At 40.9% G+C, this 18,644-nt stretch overlaps 1 long non-coding RNA gene across 1 annotated transcript in view; it reads right to left on the bottom strand.

Annotated features, from left to right (window-relative positions):
* The window catches only part of LOC136793091 (uncharacterized), a 40,815-nt gene extending 22,701 nt beyond the window's left edge, over positions 1–18,114 (bottom strand). The window contains exon 1 of the long non-coding RNA XR_010837882.1: positions 18,046–18,114. This is a non-coding gene — a long non-coding RNA (uncharacterized lncRNA). The remainder of the gene's footprint in view (positions 1–18,045) is intronic.
* Between the last annotated feature and the right edge of the window lie 530 nt (positions 18,115–18,644).

Here is an 18,644-nt window from a genome sequence, read left to right as displayed (position 1 = left end):
ACTTTTACAGTGACACTAGCCTACTGAATTCTGGGTATCAGGATACATGCTTCCTTTGCAGTATTTGGGGTAGGGATTCCCAGCAGCAGTAATGGGCATTATGTGAACAAGAAAAACGATTCATGTTGCTCCCAGAAGCACTGATTGTCACATCATCTTCCCACCTCCTCAAAATGTTTTCTGAGCCCACAAAATAATCCTGGCATCCAGCCCAGAAGTAGAAACACAAAATTCTACAGTCCTTCCTAGGAAGCCTTGGACAACAATGCGGCCCAAGGGAGCAGCTTTTGGATCTAGGCCAGAACTGGAAAGACAGCTATATTCTTCCATCATTATCTCACCTCTGAGAAAAAGTATGGAATTCCCCCAAAAGCTGTTCATCCTTTAACACTAGCAGAGCCAAATTCTATTCTGGAACCACCTCACACAGTGAACAGAACACCAAGATCAAAGGCAGTTTGAACAATATCTATTTTACTGCAAACCCCAAGGCACTGTGAGACAGACAATTCTCAGGTTGGTGACTTGGAAGCTGGAAGTATCACATGAAACATTTCCCTAAAAAGGCAGTCTTTCTCAGCAAGCCACGAACAGAACTGAAATTGCGGTATCTCGGCCAAATCTGGGTCAGGTCCCGCCCAAAATCATCAGAGAGAAGGGAATAAGGATCCCAGAACAGCTAAGACTACTGATGCCTTCCTCCAACAAATGGGGAGAGGGCAGAGATCGGCTTCCCTAAACATGATGGGGTGATGACGAACGCACACTGTTTAGACATGCCATGTGGCAGAGGTGAAATCGCTGTAGCCACAGAAACTGGCACCAATATAAATCTACTAAGAGACCTGGGCATGTTAGAAAGTGCAACTCAGATCCTTACAGCTCCCCATATACCTGGGATGTATGAGGAATCTCCCCACTGTAGACATACCTCCAGGTATATGAGAGGCAATTCAAGTAGACATCCCCATCACAGGGATTCTCTTCCAGTGTAATTCTATTAAAGAAACTGTGCATCCCTGTACATCTCAGTCCTTTCCCTAGTGTGAACACTCTGGTGTTGGTTGAAGCTGAAGCTTCAAATAAAAGATTTCCCACATACTCATAAGGTCTTTCTCCACCGTGAACTCTTCAGTCTTGAATGAGGGTGAATCTCCGGCTAAAAGATACTCACATTCTTTGCACTTAAGAGGCTTATCTCCAGTATGAACTTCCTAGTGCTGAATGAGGCTGGATTTCCCAAACTCAGCACACTCACAGGCCTTTACCAAGTGTGGACTTTCTGATGAGCTAAGCACCTCGAGTTATGCTTGAAGGATTTCCCATACTCACGACATTTCTATGGCCTCTCATTACTGCAAACTCTCTCGCATTGCATGAGGCTGAAGTTTCAGCTAAACAATTTCCCGTATTTGCTGCATTTATAAGGCCTTTCTTCAGTGGGAACACTGATGATAAATGAGGTTGAACTTTGGCTAAAAGATTCTCCACGTTCTTTGGACTTACCAGGCATTTCTCCAGTGTAGATTTTCCCGTGGTTACTGAGGCCATAGCTTCAACTAAAGGAATTTCCCACATTCACTGCACTCATAAGGCCTTTTTCCAGTGTGAACTCTCTGATGTGTAAGGAAACCGTACTGGAAGATAAAAGATTTTCCTGAATAACTGCATTCATACGGCCCTTTTTGTCAGTGTGAACTCTCTGATGTAGAATGAGAGGCACCTTTAGATAAAAGATTTCCAACATTCACTGCACACATAAGGCTTTTCTCCAGTGTGAACTTTCTGGTGTTGAATAAGGTTAGTTCTTTTTTCTTTTTTTTCTTTTTTTTGCCGTACGCGGGCCTCTCACTGTTGTGGCTTCTCCCACTGTGGAGCACAGGCTCCGGACGCGCAGGCTCAGCAGCCATGGCTCACGGGCCTAGCCTCTCCGCAGCATGTGGGATCTTCCCGGACTGGGGCAGGAACCCGTGTCTCCTGCATCAGCAGGCGGACTCTCAACCACTGCGCCACCAGGGAATCCCAAGGTTAGTTCTTTGGGTGCAGGCTGTCCCACATTTGCTGAACTCACAAAACCCTTCACTAGTGAGGACTCTCTCATCCTCAACAAGTATTTCTGTCTGGCTGGAGGCTTTCTTGCCTTTTTCCCAGCTGTGATGACCTTTTAAACTATGAAAAACAGCTTCACACCTCATTACTGTTGTTTTGTTGCTTCCTGGTATTAGAGGACTCTTGCTGGAATCCCATGTTGGCCATGAACTCCTTCCCAAACTCCATGTAGGTAGAGAGATTCCCTGATGCGTAGACTGTGCAGCTCTTCAAAAACAAAGGTCTCCCCACTTCACATCAGAAGGGTTTCTCTCTAATGTGCTGCTTCCTGTGCTGTTGAAGGTTTGCAGTGAAATAGAATTATTTCCCACATGCCCCACATGTGTATGCTTTCTGGCCCCTATTTATTACTTGCTCTTCAGCAAAGTGCAAAATGTTTCTCAAGACTGGGACACACATCTTACAGGGCTGGGCCTTCTCAGATGAACCTGCCCTGGGAGTCCTCATCTGTTGACACTCCATCCTCAGATATGTTCTATTCAGATATGTTCTGTTCATGCTTGACTCCACACCAAGAACCTGAAAACAAAGAAGTGATGGTGACGTTCTTGTTGACTCCACTGCGGGTAGTGACACCATCACGATTGTATGTCTGACACATGAAGGAAACAGTCCAAGGGATCATGCTCAGGAAATGAAGTTGGGGTCACACTGAGGAAGCATCTGCTTCCAAGTACAGGACACAAGGACTGGATGAGGCCCAAGACAAAAAGCGAGTTCTACAATTCACTCCTCTGTCAGTTGCTTTTACCAGGACCACATCTCCGGATGACCTGCAATACTGTGCAGAAGTGTATGTCCAGCCCCCAGGAAATCTGACTGGAACAGATAGCTGGTGTCCAAACAATGTTAAAGGATACCTGCATGTTTGAGAACATAACAATGTCAGTAAGTACTACAGGGAAAACAGTGTGAAGACCACATGAGGTAAGTGGTTTAGAGAGGTGGTAGAGGATAGACTCTAGCTTAGCATCAGACTGAAAATGGGAGTAATAGAAATAACAAACTGGAAAAGTGTCAAGAAAGGAGAAAGGAGTAGAGAAGTGATTTGGGGGCACTGGCAATGGCACTAAAACACTAGTCACACAAGATAACGTTCCTGATATGACTTGAACAGAGACTTGATGTCAAGCCCTCTTCTAGCTGCCATTCACCTTATCCAGGCTACCTCTGAACTCTTTAAGCTGAGACCAGAGTCATGTCCATCCCATGAAGCATCAAGCACTCTTCACCCCCAGCTGAAAAACTACATGGGATGCAAATGATACAAATCCTAATGGAAAGTAAGCACAGGTGAGTGGCCAACACTGGCCCAGAGGAATTCATCACACAGCAGACAAAGAAATGATATTTAAGTGTTCCAAAAAGAACGTCCAGGTCTACCCTGGTGGTGCAGTGGTTGAGAGTCCGCCTGCCGATGCAGGGGACACGGGTTTGTGCCCCGGTCTGGGAAGATCCCACATGCCACGGAGCGGCTAGGCCCGTGAGCCATGGCCACTGAGCCTGCACGTCCAAAGCCTGTGCTCCACAATGGGAGAGGCCACAACAGTGAGAGGCCCGTGTACCACACACACACACAAAAAAAAACCAAAAAAATAAACTCCAGTACAGCCAGAGAGAAGGATGTACAGCAGATGGAGAACCAAGTGTTAGGAATCCATCTCCTCACCTAAACAACAATTGTATGGGCAGAATATAACTGAGGTAACTATTTTGCAACCCTGGATTCTACTGAATATTTGCAGTGCCCCAAACAACAAAGTTTGAAGAGACAAAGAAAGCTTCAGAACCAGAATTAGATAACATAGATCATATTGGGTCTGGTCTGGGAAGATGCCACATGCCACGGAGTGGCTAGGCCCGTGAGCCACGGCCGCTGAGTCTGCGCGTCCGGAGCCTGTGCTCCACAATGGGAGAGGCCACAACAGTGAGAGGCCCGCGTTCCACAAAAAAAAAGAAAAAAAAAAGTCTACAAATAACATGCTGGAGAGGATGTGTAGAAAAGGGAACCCTCCTGCACTGTCAGTGGGAATGTGAGCTGGTGCAGCCACTATGGAAGACAGTATGGATGTTCCTCAAAAAGCTAAAGATAGTGTTGCCATATGATCCAGCAATCCCACTCTGGGGCATATATCCAGAAAAAACTATAATTCAAAAAGATATATGCAGGTTCTTATTAGTTATCCATTTTATACATACTAGTGTATATATGTATAAAAAATAAAATTCAAAAAAAATAATAGACTAAATTAGTCACCTGATATCAGAATTAAACATCGACCAACAAAAATTTTAAAGATTAGGGCTTCCCTGGTGGCGCAGTGGTTGAGAGTCCACCTGCCGATGCAGGGGACATGGGTTTGTGCCCCAGTCTGGGAAGATCCCACATGCCGTGGAGCGGCGGGGCCCATTAGCCATGGCCACTGAACCTGTGTGTCCAGAGCCTGTGCTCTGCAATGGGAGAGGCCACAACACTGAGAGGCCCTTGTACCGCATTAAAAAAAAAAAAAAAATTTAAAGATTAAAAAAAAAAAATACATGCACCCCTATGTTCATAGCAGCACTATTCACAATATCCAAGACATAGAAACAGCCTAAATGTCCACCGACAGACGAATGGATAAATACGATCTGGTACATATATACAATGGAATACTACTCAGCCATTAAAAAAAATAATCCCATTTGCAGCAACATAGGTGAAACTAGAGATTATCATACTCTAGTTGAAGTCAAAAAGAGAAAGACAAATACCATGTGATATCACCTATATGTGGAATCTAAAATATGACACAAATGAACTTATGTAAAAAAACAGAAACAGACTCACAGACACAGAGAACAGACATGTGGTTGCCAATGGGGAGGGGGAGAGTTGTGGTGGGGGTAGGACTGGGAGTTTGGGATTAGCAGATGCAAACAATTATATATAGAATGGATAGACAACAAGGTCAACTGTATAAGCACAGGGAAGTATAATTAATATCCTGTAATAAACCATGGTGGAAATAATACATAAATAATAACGTATATATAAGTGAATCACTTTGATATACAGCAGAAATTAACACAACACTGTAAATCAAGTATACTTCCATTAAAAAGAAACAAAAACAAAAAAACAGAATACCCAAAAACTCTGGAGGAACTGCGAAAGGTTTATTCATACTATAACTTATCCATATATAAACTTATAACCTTATAACTTACTCATCTTATAACTAAAACTCTGCAGCTTCTGGTACCCTTCACCTATTTCATCCAATCCACTTCCTCGGCTCTGGCAACAACTAATCTGTTATTTGTATCTGAGTTTGGTGGGGTTTTTTATTCTGTTTTGTTTGCTTTTAAAAATTCCACATGTAAGTGTAATCAGATAGTAGAGCTGACCCTTGAACAACATGGGTTAGAACTGCATGGGTCCACTCACATATGGATACTTTTCAATAAATACACACAGCATTACATGATCTGTAGTTGGATGAATTCACAAATGTGAAACTTCAGAATCAGAGGGATGACTATGGGACTTCAGCATCCACAAACTTCAGGATGTGCAGAGGCTCCTGGAATCAATACTCTGCAGAAACAGAGGAACAAACTTTGTCTTCCCCTGTATGACTTATTTCACTTAGCAGAACGCCCTCAAAGTCCAACCATATTGTTGCAAATGATAAGATTTCCTTATTTTATGGTTAATATGGAATTGTATTCCATATATACATGTTTGTTATACATTCATCCATCAGTGGACACTTAGGTTGTTTCCACCTCTTGGATATTGTAAATAATGCAGCAATAAACATGGAGTACAAATATCTTTTTGAGATGATGACTTCAGCCCCCTTGGATAAACACACACCGGTGGAACTGCCAGACCATATGGTAGTTCCTTATTTAATTTTGTAAGGATTCTCCATGCTCTTTTCCACAGTCGCTGCAACAATGTACATTCCCACCAACAGTGTACAAGGGGTCCCTTTTTTCCACATCTTCACCAACACTTATTTCTTGTCTTTTTCATAACAGACATGATAACAAGTGTGAGGTGGTATCTCATTGTGGTTCTAATTTGCATTTCCCCAACCATTAGTTATATTGAGCATCTTTTCATGTATCTGTTTGCCTTTTGTATGTCTTCTCTGGAAAAAGCCTATTTAAATCTAACAGGTAACACTGTTCAAAATAACACTAGAAACAGTGTACTCCATTATGCGTTTTTATACCCACACACAGTACGTATTCGTCTGTAAAAGTGAATCGAATGACAACAATGATACAATGGAGGAATGTAATGAGGATTTTTTAAAATTAGAAGGTACTCAAATTACCTGTCAAGCCATACAGTGTTATTTGAAAGTGGACTTTGATTAGCTGTAAAAACATATTGTAAATGCCAGGGCAAGTACATAAAAAAAGATAACAAGTACAACTGATATGCTAACAAAGCAGAGAGAATGAAATCATACGAAATACTCGATTAGAATAATAAAAAGAAGAGTGGAAGATTAAAACAGGAATAAAGGCAATGAATAGGAAATGGTAACAAATACATTAGATACTTATTCCACTATATCGATAAATTAAACATCAATAGTCTCAGTGCACCAATTCAAAGAGAGATTACCAGAGTGGATCTAAAAACATGACTCTATTATATGTTGTCTCCAAGAAACCCACTTTAAACCCACAGATGCTTACAGATTATATGTGAATGGATAAAGATAGATAAGACACAGCTGAGGAAAGAATCTCTGACCTTGATGTTCTCTTAGGAGAAACTTTCAAAATTGGGAAAAAATTAAAAAGAGAAAGGACTAAAAAAAAAAAAAAAATTAAACACAATATCCATGAACTGTGAGACAACTACAAAAGGTTTAACACAAACATATGGAGAGACCTCCCTTGGTTCAGTGGATAAGACTCTGTGCTCCCAAAACAGGGGCGTCGGTTAGAGCCCTGGTCAGGGAACTAGATCCCACATGCTGCAACTAAAGATCCCGCATGCAACAACAAAGATCCCACACCTAGCCAACTAAGACCCAGCACAGCCACATAAATAAATAAATATTTTTTAAAAATACACACACACACACACACACACACACACACACACACACATGGAAACATCACAATGAGAAAGAGACAAAGGAACAGAAGAAATATTTGAAGAAATAATGGTACAGAATTTGCACCAAATTAATGTCAGGCACTAACCCACAGATCCAGGAAGCTCAGAAAACAATAAGCAGGTTTAATGCAAAAAAACCCAAAAAAACAAAACCAATAAACAAAACAAAAAAACCCCTACACCTTGGCATATCACATTCAAATGCAGAAAAAAATCCTGAAAGAGCCAGAGAAATAAACCCCTTAACCACAGAAGAGCAACAAAAAGAATTACATTTGAATTCTCCTCAGAACTCACCCAGACAATAAGGGAATTGAGTGAAACATTTGAAATGCAGGGGTGGAGTGAAGATGACACACACACACATTACCAACCTAGAATTCAATATCCAGCAAAATTACCCTTCAAAACTTATGTTCAAATAAAGACTTCCTGTGACACACAAAAAAATTGCAGGAGTTTATAAAAAGAAATTTAACAGAGAGATGAAAAAAGATATAGATCAGAAATTTGGGGTTCATAGAGAAGGGGAAAACATCAGAGAATTTAAAGAATTTCATTTTCATACAATTGACATTGAACACTGTATTTGTTTAAGCTGTATAAGGAGATTTGACATGTGTATACATTCTGCAATAATTACAATTAGTGAACAGTTATAATTTTTTTTCCGATGAGAATTTTTAAGATCTACTCTCTTATCAAACTTCAAATATACAACACAGTATTGCTAACGAGAGTCACTCTGCTGTGCTTAAATCACCAGGACTTATTCATCTTGTGACTAGAAGTCTTTCACTTCTGACACACTATACCCATTTTATCCACCCCCTCCTCTTCCCCCACTGTGGCAACCACTAATCTGTGGTCTGTATCTGAGTTTGGCTTTTTATTTGTTTGCTTTAAAGATTCCACATTTAAGTGTAATCATGTAGTACAGTTAAACCTTGAACAACATGGGTTAGAACTGTGAGGGTCCACTCATATTTTTCAATAAATACACACAGCAGTAAATGATCTGTAGCTGGATGAATCCAAAAATGCAAAACTTCAGAATCAGAGGACTGACTATGGGACTTTAGAATCCGCAGATTTCAGTATATTCAGTGGCTCCTGGAACAAACCCTCAGCAGAAATGGAGGGACAACAGTATTTGTCTTTCCCTGTCTGACTTATTTCACTTAGCATAATTTGCTGAAGCTCCATCCATGCTGTTGCAAATGGTAGGATTTCCTTTTTTTTATGGTTGAAAATATTGAATAGTATTCCATACAAACCACATTTTGGGTAGCCATTCATCTGCCAATGGACACTTAGCTTGTTTCCATGTCCTGGATATTGTAAATAATGTTGCAATAAATACAGGGTCCAGATATCTTTCTGACATAATGATTTTACTCCCTTTGGAGAAGTACACAGAGGTGGAATTGCTAGATCATAATGTAGTTCCTTCTTTAATTTTTTAAGGATTCTCCATACTCTTTTCCATAGTGGTTGCAACAATGTACATTCCCAACAACAGTGCACATCTTCACCAACACTTATTTCTTCTCTTTCTGATAACAGACATTAAAACAGGTGGTATCTTATTGTGGTTTTGTGTGTACTTCCCTGAAAATTAGTGATAGTCAGCATCTTTTCAAGTATCTTCACAATTTGCATGTCTTCTTTACAAAAATGTCTACTCAGATCTAACAGATACCAGCTTGTTCTAAACAACAATAGCAACAGTGCACTCCATTATACATTTTTATACAACACACTTAGGTAGGTTTATGTAATATTAAAACAAATAACAGTAATACAATGGAGGAGTGAAAGCAGTTAGGATTTTTTTAAATTATGAGGTATTCAAACGACCAATGAAGCCATATACTGTTATTTGAAAGTGGACTTCAGTTTGTTGTAAATACATACCACAAACTCTACGGCAACTACATTAAAAAAATGAAAAGAAACAAGTATGTCTGGTATGCTAACAAAGGAGAGAAAATGAAATTACACAAAATATGCAATGAAAAACACAAAAAGAAGAGTAGAATATTAAAACAGGAACAAAGAAGGAGGAGGATGAATTGAACATGTTAACAAATATGTTAAACATTTATCCAACTATATCAACATATGAAACCTCAATAGTCTCAATGCACTAATTAAAAGAGAGATTACCAGGGTGAATCAAAATACAGGTAACATATGTTGTGTCCAAGAAACCCACTTTCAACATAAAGATGCATGTAGATTAAAGGTAAATGGATAGAGAAAAATAGGTTAACACTAATCTTTTAAAAAGTGGTAGTAACAGGCTTCCCTGGTGATGCAGTGGTTGAGAGTCTGCCTACCATTGCAGGGGACACGGGTTTGTGCCCCAGTCCAGGAAGATCCCACATGCCATGGAGCGGCTGGGCCCGTGAGCCATGGCCGCTGAACCTGTGCATCCGGAGCTTGTGCTCCGCAACATGAGAGGCCCCAACAGTGAGAGGTCCGCATGCCACAAAGAAAAAATAAATAAATAAATAAAAAATGGTAGTAACTATATTAATCTCAGAGCAGATTTAAAGGAAGCAAAGTTATCAGGGATAAAGACGTCAATTCACCAGAATCCACAACAATCCTTAACATATCTGCACCTAAAACCAGAATGTCAAAATATGAGGCAAAGCAGAACCACAAGTAGAAAGAAATGAATCTGTTATAATAGTTGGAGACTTCATTTATCATCCCTCTACCAGAAATGAACAGATCCAGCAAACTGAAAATTCGTAAGGATTTGTTGAACTCAGGAGCACCATCATCAATGCACTGGATAAAACGATACCTACAGACTACTAGGCTACTCCATCCAACAACAGCAGAAGAGACAGTCTTCTCAAGCTGACATAGAACATTCACCAAATAGACCACATCTGGGGCCGAAAGACACACCTTAACAAATTTAAGAACAGAAATCATTGAGACTTCCCTGGTGGTCCAGTGGTTAAGAATCTGCCTTCCAATGCAAAGGACGCAGGTTCGATCCCTGGTCGGGGAACTAAGATCCCATATGCCGCAAGGTAACTGAGCCCATGAGCTGCAACTACTTAGCCCACGCCCTCAACTAGAGAGCCTGAGGGCCGCAAAGTACAGAGCCCGTGTGTTCTGAAGCTCACGTGCCACAACTAGAGAGAGAAAACCCACACACCACAACTGGAGAGAATTCCGTGTGCAGCAACTAAGACCCAATGCAGTCAAAAATAAAAATAAATAAATAATAAATAAGTATTGTAAAAAAGAACAGAAATCATACATCTGTTCTCAGGCCACAACAGAATTAAACTAGAAACCAGTAACAGAAAGATAGTTGGAAAAATTCCAAGATAATGAGAAGCTAAAGAATACACTTACAAATAATATATGGATCAAAGAAGAAGTCTCAAGATAAATTTTTAAGTATTTTGAAAGAAACAAACATACCACTTTTCAAAATACGCGGATGAAGTGAAAGCAGTGTTTATAGGAAAATCCATAACATTGAATACTTATATTAACAAAAAAGAAAAATTTTAAATCAATCATCTGTACTTCCACCTTACAAAACTAGAAGAAAATTAAATCCAGAGGAAGAAAGAAAGAAATAATTAAAACCAAGAGAGGGCTTCCCTGGTGGCACAGTGGTTGAGAGTCCGCCTGCTGATGCAGGGGACACAGGTTCGTGCCCTGGTCTGGAAAGATCCCACATGCCATGGAGCAGTTAGGCCCGTGAGCCATGGCCACTGAGCCTGTGTGTCCAGAGCCTGTGCTCCACAACGGGAGAGGCCACAACAGTGACAGGCCTGTGTAACCAAAAAAAAAAAAAAAGAAAAATCAACAAAGCAAAGAAAAGCTGGTTCTTTAAAATGACCAATAAAATAAAAAACATTCTACTATTGCTACTGAAGAAAAAGAGGAGAGAGAACACAAATTACTAACATCAAAATGAAAGAAGAAACATCACTACAGATACCATGGACATTAAAAGGACAACAATAAAATACATAACAACAAACAAAACTATAATTTGATAACTAGATAAAATGGATCAATTGCCTGAAAGACTCAGTCTACCAAAACCCACACAAGAAAAAATAGAAAATCTGAATAGGTCTACATGTATTTAAGAAATTAATTAATAAATAATAACCTTCCAAAACAGAATGCAACTGGCTCAGATTGGTTCACTGGTCACTTCTGATGAACATTTAAGGAAGATATTATACAATTCCCTATAATCTCTTTCAGAAGACAGAAACAGAGGGAATACTTCCTAAATCATTCTAAGAGACCAGTATTATTCTCTTAATACCAAACCAAAGACAGTACAGGAAAACTGTAAACCAATACCTCTCATGAACACAGACACAAAAATCCTCACAAAATATTAGGAAATTTATGCAAAAACTATACAGAAAGAATCATACACCATGACCAAGTGGGACTGATGCAAGGTATACAAGGGTGGTTTCACATTTGAAAATTAATATCATCCATGTCCTCGACAGGTTAAAAAACAGCACATGATCTCATCAATAGATAGAGAAAAAGGATCTGACAATATCCCATACCCATTCATGATAAAAATCTCCAACATCTAGTTAACTAAAAAGAGGAAAACTTCAACTTGTTAATCCAAATAAAATCCTATAACTATCATCATACTTACTAAAGAATATGAACAAGGGCTTCCCTGGTGGCGGAGTGGCTGAGAGTCCACCTGCCTATGTAAGGGACGCGGGTTCGTGCCCCGGTCCAAGAGGATCCCACATGCCGCGGAGTGTCTGGGTCCGTGAGCCATGGCCACTGAGCCTGTGCGTCCGGAGCCTGTGCTCCGCAGTGGGAGAGGCCACAGCAGTGAGAGGCCCGCGTACCACACACACACACACACACACACACACACACACACACACACACACACACACACACACAGAATACGAACAAGCTTTCTCACTAAGATGAAAAACAAGGCAAAAATGTTCCCTCTTACCACTCCTTTTTGCCTTTATTTTGGAAGTCATAACTAATTCAATTAGATGACAAGGTTATAGAGAAGGTATACTGCTTGGGAAGGAAGGAATAAAACTGTCTTCATTCTCCGATGACATGATCAGCTACGTAAAAAACCCGAAAAATAGAACAAACAAACAAAATCATGGAACCAAAAAACAATTATACCAAGGTTTCAGGACACAAGGTTAATATACAAAAGTCAATCACTTTCCTATAAATCAGAAATGAACAAGTGAATTTGAAATTAAAAACACACTATCATGCACAATAGCACAAAAAAAAAAAAGAGAGAGAGAGAATGAAAGGAAAGAAATATTTAGTTATAACTCTACCAAGACATGTACAAGATCTACATGAGGGAAACTATAAAACTCTGATAAACAAATTCAAAGGAGTAAATAAATGGAAAAATATTTGATATTCTAAAATAGGAAGACTCACTATTCTCGAGATGTCAGTTCTTCCGAAACTCATCTAGATTCAGTGCAATCAAAATCAAAATCCCAGCGATTTATTTTGTGAATAAAATACACAGATCCTAAAGTTCATATAGAAAGGCAAAAGTCCCAATATAGCCAACAGGATACTGCAGAAGAAAAAAGCTTGCAGACTGACACTACTCAACTTCCAGACTTCGTATGTACAGTAATCAAGTTTGCTATTGTTGAAGGGATAGAAAAACTGATCAATGAACAGTATTGAGAATCCAGAACTATACCCATAGAAATATACTCAAATATTTCAAATATACTCATCTGTTAAATACACTTTAACAGATGAGCAAAGGAAATACAATGGAGAAAAAGGAAGTCTTTTTAATAAACAGTACTGGAACAACTGAACATCATATACGAAAAAAAAAAAACAGTCTAAACAAACCTTACACCCTTCACAAAAACATTATCTCAAAATGGATCATAGACTTAAAGGTTAAATACAGAAAAACTTTAAACTCAGCTAGTAAACCAAATACAGAATGAGCCAAACACCTTAATAGACAAGCTTCATTAAAAGGAAATGTACATATGACAATTCAGCATATACAAAGAAGCAAAGACATGCAAATTAAACTCAAGAGATACCATTACATACCTATAAGCATGGCCCAAGTTGGGCTTCCCTGGTGACGCAGTGGTTAAGAATCCACCTGCCAATGCAGGGGAAACGGGTTCGAGCCCTGGTCTGGGAAAATCCCACATGCCTCAGAGCAACTAAGCCCGTGAGCCACAACTACTGGGCCCACGTGCCACAACTACTGAGGCCTGCACAACTAGAGCCTGTGCACCGCAACAATTAAAGTCACCACAATGAGAAGCCCATACTTCTCACCACAACTAGAGAAATCCTGCGTGCAGCAACAAAGACCAAATACAGCCAAAAATAAAATAAATGAAATAAATTTATTTTAAAAAGCAAAGAATGGCCCAAATCCAAACACTGACACAAATGCTGCTAAGGGTGTGTAGGAACAGGAATTTCATCCATTGCCCATTGAAATGCTTAATGGTACAGCCCACTTTGAAAGAGAGTTTGGCAGTTTTCTACAAAACTAAACTCTTACACATCATATAGAAATTATACTCCTTCGTATTATAAAAAAGGAGATGAAAACTTACATCCGCACTAAAACCTTCACACAGATATTCACAGTAGCTGTATTCATAACTGTCAAAACTTAGAAGTAGTCAAGAATTTCTTCAGCAGACAAATGGACAATCAAGATATATCAAGATACTGGGAACATTATTTAGAGCTGAAATGGAATGAGCTATCAAGTCATGAAAAGACATGCAAGGGAGTTCCTTCACGGTCCAGCAGTTAGCACTCGGCACTTTCACTGCCATGGCCCGGGTTCTGGATCTAAAATCCTGTAAGCCACGTGGCGGGGGGTTAAAAAGAAAAGAAAAACAGAAAACTTAAATGCATGTTACTAAGTGAAGGAAACCAAGATGAAAAGGCTGCATAATGTATGACTCTAATTATATGACACTCTAGAAAAGGGAAAACATAGAGACAGTAAAAAAAAAAAAAAAAAAAAAAAAATCAGTGCTTACCAAGGAGTACAGGGGAAGAAAGGATGAACAGGTGGAGCACAAAGGATTGAAACACTGAAAACCAATTTAACCACTCTATAATGGGGAATGTGAATCATTAAACATTTATCAAAGCCCATAGAATGTACAATACCAAGAGTCAACCCTAATGTAAACTTCAGATTTTGAGTGATAATAATGTGTCAGTATAGATGCATCAATTTTAATATTTGCTTGGGGGATTCCTGAGTCAATATAATACCTACTAAATTCCCAACGACATATTCAAAAAAATAGAAAAACTCTTCCAAAAATTCAAATGGACTCTCAAGGGATTCCATATAGCCAAAGCAATTATGAAAAACAACAAAGTTGAAGGACTCACACCACCTAATTTCAAACGTTACTACAAAACTACAGTAAGCAAAATACTATGCTACTGGCTTAAAGACATATATACACAGCAATGGAATAGAACAGGGAATAGTCTAAAAGTAAACCCTCATATTTATGATCAAATAACTTTAAACCAAAGGACCATTACTATTCAATAAGGGCAGCCTTTTCAATAAATGTTGTTGGGAAAACTGGTTACCGGCATACACAAGAATGAAGTTGGGAACTCACCTAATACCACATAGAAAAATTCACTCAAAATATATCAAAAGCCTTAGGACTTCTTTGGTGGTGCAGTGGTTAACACTCCACACTCCCAATGCAGGGGGCCCAGGTTCAATCCCTGGTCGAGGAACTAGATCCCACATGCGTGCCACAACTAAGAGCTTGTGAGCCACAACTAAGGAGCCCTCCAGCCACAAGTAAGAAGCCCAGCTGCCACAAATAAGACCCAGTGCAACCAAATAAATAAATCATAAATTTTAAATATATATATATATATATATATAAAGCCTAAATATAAGAGCTAAAACTAAAAAGAAAGAAAAAAAAAAGAGCTCAAACTATAAAATTCTTAGAAAAAGCCAAGGGGAAAAGCTTCAAAATGTTCGATTCAGTTATGATTTCCTGACTATGACAACAAATGCACAAGCAACAAAAGAAAAAAGACAAAAACTGCACCTAATAAAAATGAACAATTTTTGTTGGATGCCTTTAAGTTACACAACATTATCCGTCAATTATACCTCAATAAAGCTGGGGGTAGGGGGGAAGCGAAAAAAGAGACAAACTTTTGTACATCAAAGGACGCTATGAACACAGTAAAAGAGCAACCACAGAATGAGAGAAAATATTTCCAAATCAGGTATACAACAAGAGATTAATATCCAGAATACATGGATAAGGCTTGAACTCAACAACCGCCAAAGAACCAACTTGATTAAAAAATGGAAAAAGGACCTGAATTATTCTAAATATATACCAATAAACACACCAATAAGCACATCATTATGGAAATGCAATCGAAATGGTAAAAATACACAAGTTCACATCCATTAGGACAGCTATTATGAAAAAAACAAAATAACATATGCTGGTGTGAATGCAGAGAAATTGGAAACGTGGAAAAAGGTTCATGGTCTGTTTCAGTAGTGACCGAGTCAGTGACTGTTGCACAGTCAGGCTCAAATAAATGTCAAGTTCAGGAATGAAGCAAAACTTCGGTACCATGGATTTTGACATTCGCCTGGTCAGAGAGGGCAAACAAGGAGAGAGCCACCAGGCTGACTGCAACACTACTGACCCTAAAACATCACCTGCAAGACTTTGGGGCTACAAGTGTCCAGGCACTAAGGAGTAGGGAGACACTAACCTAGCTGTGGTAACCATAGTACATAACCAAGGAATTTAAGAAGGTGTGCCCAGGGTCCAGATGTGAGAAACAGGGCTGTCCTTGGGTAAGAAAAGAAAAGCAGAGCCTAGGTCAGAGGATGGAGGTGGGTGTGAGAGCCTTGTTCGGCATGCTGACAAGTGCAAAGTTCTCCAGCATGACATCAAGGTACAGGTGTATCTGAACCTCATTAAGAAGACATCATTCCTCCCAGGCAAAGTACATAGCCACATCCTCAAAGGTCACACTGCCCTGGTAAACAGGGACAAATAAAACCATAAACAGTCTCACTCCTGAAAACCCACAATCCATCTTCCCATACATTTCCCCTACTGCCCGACCAGATGGAGACTATTGAGACCTTGGGAGGAAAACCTCCCTCCTCTAATCTGAAGCTCCCATTGCCTCCAGAATACACAAGCCGACGTTTAAAGCAGAAATCCTGCTCTTTTGTGTTATTTCCACTAGAAGAAAAAAAAAAAAAAGGAGACCTGCACTTACTTAAACCAACTCAGCCTCACCTTGATGCACTTCCACAACTGGTATCGAATCCAGGAGTAACCTTACACAACTCCTTCCATTTGAGGTGGGGAATGGGACCCCCTCCATAGAAACCAGCCTCCACTCAGGATCCTGAACATGGGGTTCTCCAGGGTTCCCAAACCAAATGGCTGGGAAAATGACTACTGAAGAACCCCAAGACCCTTCTCAAATACAGAGAATGTGTGCGTGGGGTCACAACACGTGAGGGACTGGGACAACCTCCATTTAACGAAAGTGCTTCTCTGGCCCTTGGAATCTGTAGGAAAAGGCAGGCGATGGAGGAAAAGTGACCAGGGCGGTGCTCCAGGGGCACAGGCCTTCCCTGGCCCCCTGGTGGTACCAGAACGAGGTAACCTCAGGCTGACTAACAAACCTCTCCTCTGTGCCTCAGTCCACAGTGCTACCGCTTACCAGTTGGGACCTTGGAAAAGCCACAGCTTCCCTCTGCCTCACTGTCCTCATCACCCCCCTACATTACGTTCTTCCACTGAGTGGGCTTTGGAGTATTTTTAAAACCCTAACTCAAATCATGCCCTTCCTATGCTCAGAACTTTCCACAGGGACTTCCCTGGTGGTGTAGTGGTTGAGAATCTGCCTGCCAACGCAGGGGACACACTTCGATCCCTTGTCCGGGAAGATCCCACATGCCGCGGAGCAACTAAGCCCGTGTGCCACAACTACTGAGCCTGTGTTCTACAGCCCGCGAGCCACAACTACTGAAGCCCACGTGCCTAGAGTCCGTGGCTCCTCAACAAGAGAAGCCACCGCTATGAGAAGCCCACGCACCGCAAGGAAGAGTAGTCCCGGCTCACCGCAACTAGAGAAGGCCTGCGCGCAGCAACGAAGACCCAACGCTGCAATGAATAAATGAATAAATAAATAAATAAATGAATAAACGAATGAATAAATTTATTTATTTATTTATTAAAAAACAAGTCTCCACCGCTCCCAGGGCCCAAAGAGAAAGGTACAACTCTCATCTACCACTCCAGGTGCAGCCTGGCCTCAAACTTTGTTCCTCCCATAAACAGGACGGACTCCAGGTTCCGAATGTTCCTTCTTTAGTTGCGTCTACAAGGCTCACCCAGACCACATTACACTGGTGGTCAGAAATAGGGACACGACAACTGAAGGCCTCACTGTCTTGGACCAGACGTAAACAGGCGCCTCTCACACCGGCCGTTCGTATTTGGGTGGGGAAACGGGCAGGGGAGAACTCGGAGCACGCAGCGTTTACCTTAGCCGGGTCCCTCAACACGGCCGCCACCACCGAGTCCCCAAGCGGAAGGGCCACAGCCCAGTGACCAGGTCGGACTCGGCGTGGATACTCCACGCAGACCGCGGTCTCCCCGGCCCCGAGACCCGTCCCCGTGCAGTGCGCACAAGTCCTCCTTCTATGCCTTCTTGCCCCGTCAACTGACCTCCAACACCGCACACCTCGACTTTCTGACGAGCTCCTCAGACTCCACAGCAATCAAAATGTCCGCCACAAAAAAAAAAAAAAAAAATCTGCCACGAAGACGGCCCTCTCTCGGAGGTTCGCCCTCCCGGAAATGCACCTTTTGGGTTTTCATTGGATCAACGTGGCTACCTTAACGCAAGTTATCCTGGGTAATGTAGTGCAAAGGCCTCAAGGAAGCACGGGGCCCCACACCTGAAATCACTTTGAAAACAGCCAAGCAGCACCTGAGGAGCGCTGGGAAACGACTTCTAGGGTGGGGGTGGGGGGCTCCATTCTTCTTATGGGGGCGGGGAAACTTTCCGGTGAGTGTTGAGCATTTAAGACTCTATAACGCTACTGATTGCTGAAGTGTCTGGATGTTATCTCAGACTCTGCGAAGCCAACCCAAGTTGACATCCACTGGTAACAGGAAGCAAATAAACATCCTATTGCTCTTGAAACGCATGCGGTCTGAAGCGTTAGTCATCTTGTAAGCTTTGGTAAGGGACGAGAGAAAAATAAGACAGGACCCTGACCAGGAATATGGAAAGGAGATATTGGGCAGCCTGAAGCAGCTGG

Source organism: Kogia breviceps, chromosome 18, assembly GCF_026419965.1.
Source record: "Kogia breviceps isolate mKogBre1 chromosome 18, mKogBre1 haplotype 1, whole genome shotgun sequence".
NCBI lineage: Eukaryota > Metazoa > Chordata > Mammalia > Artiodactyla > Physeteridae > Kogia > Kogia breviceps.
Note: the sequence above shows the minus strand (reverse complement) of the source record. Positions and strands in the feature narration are given on the sequence as shown.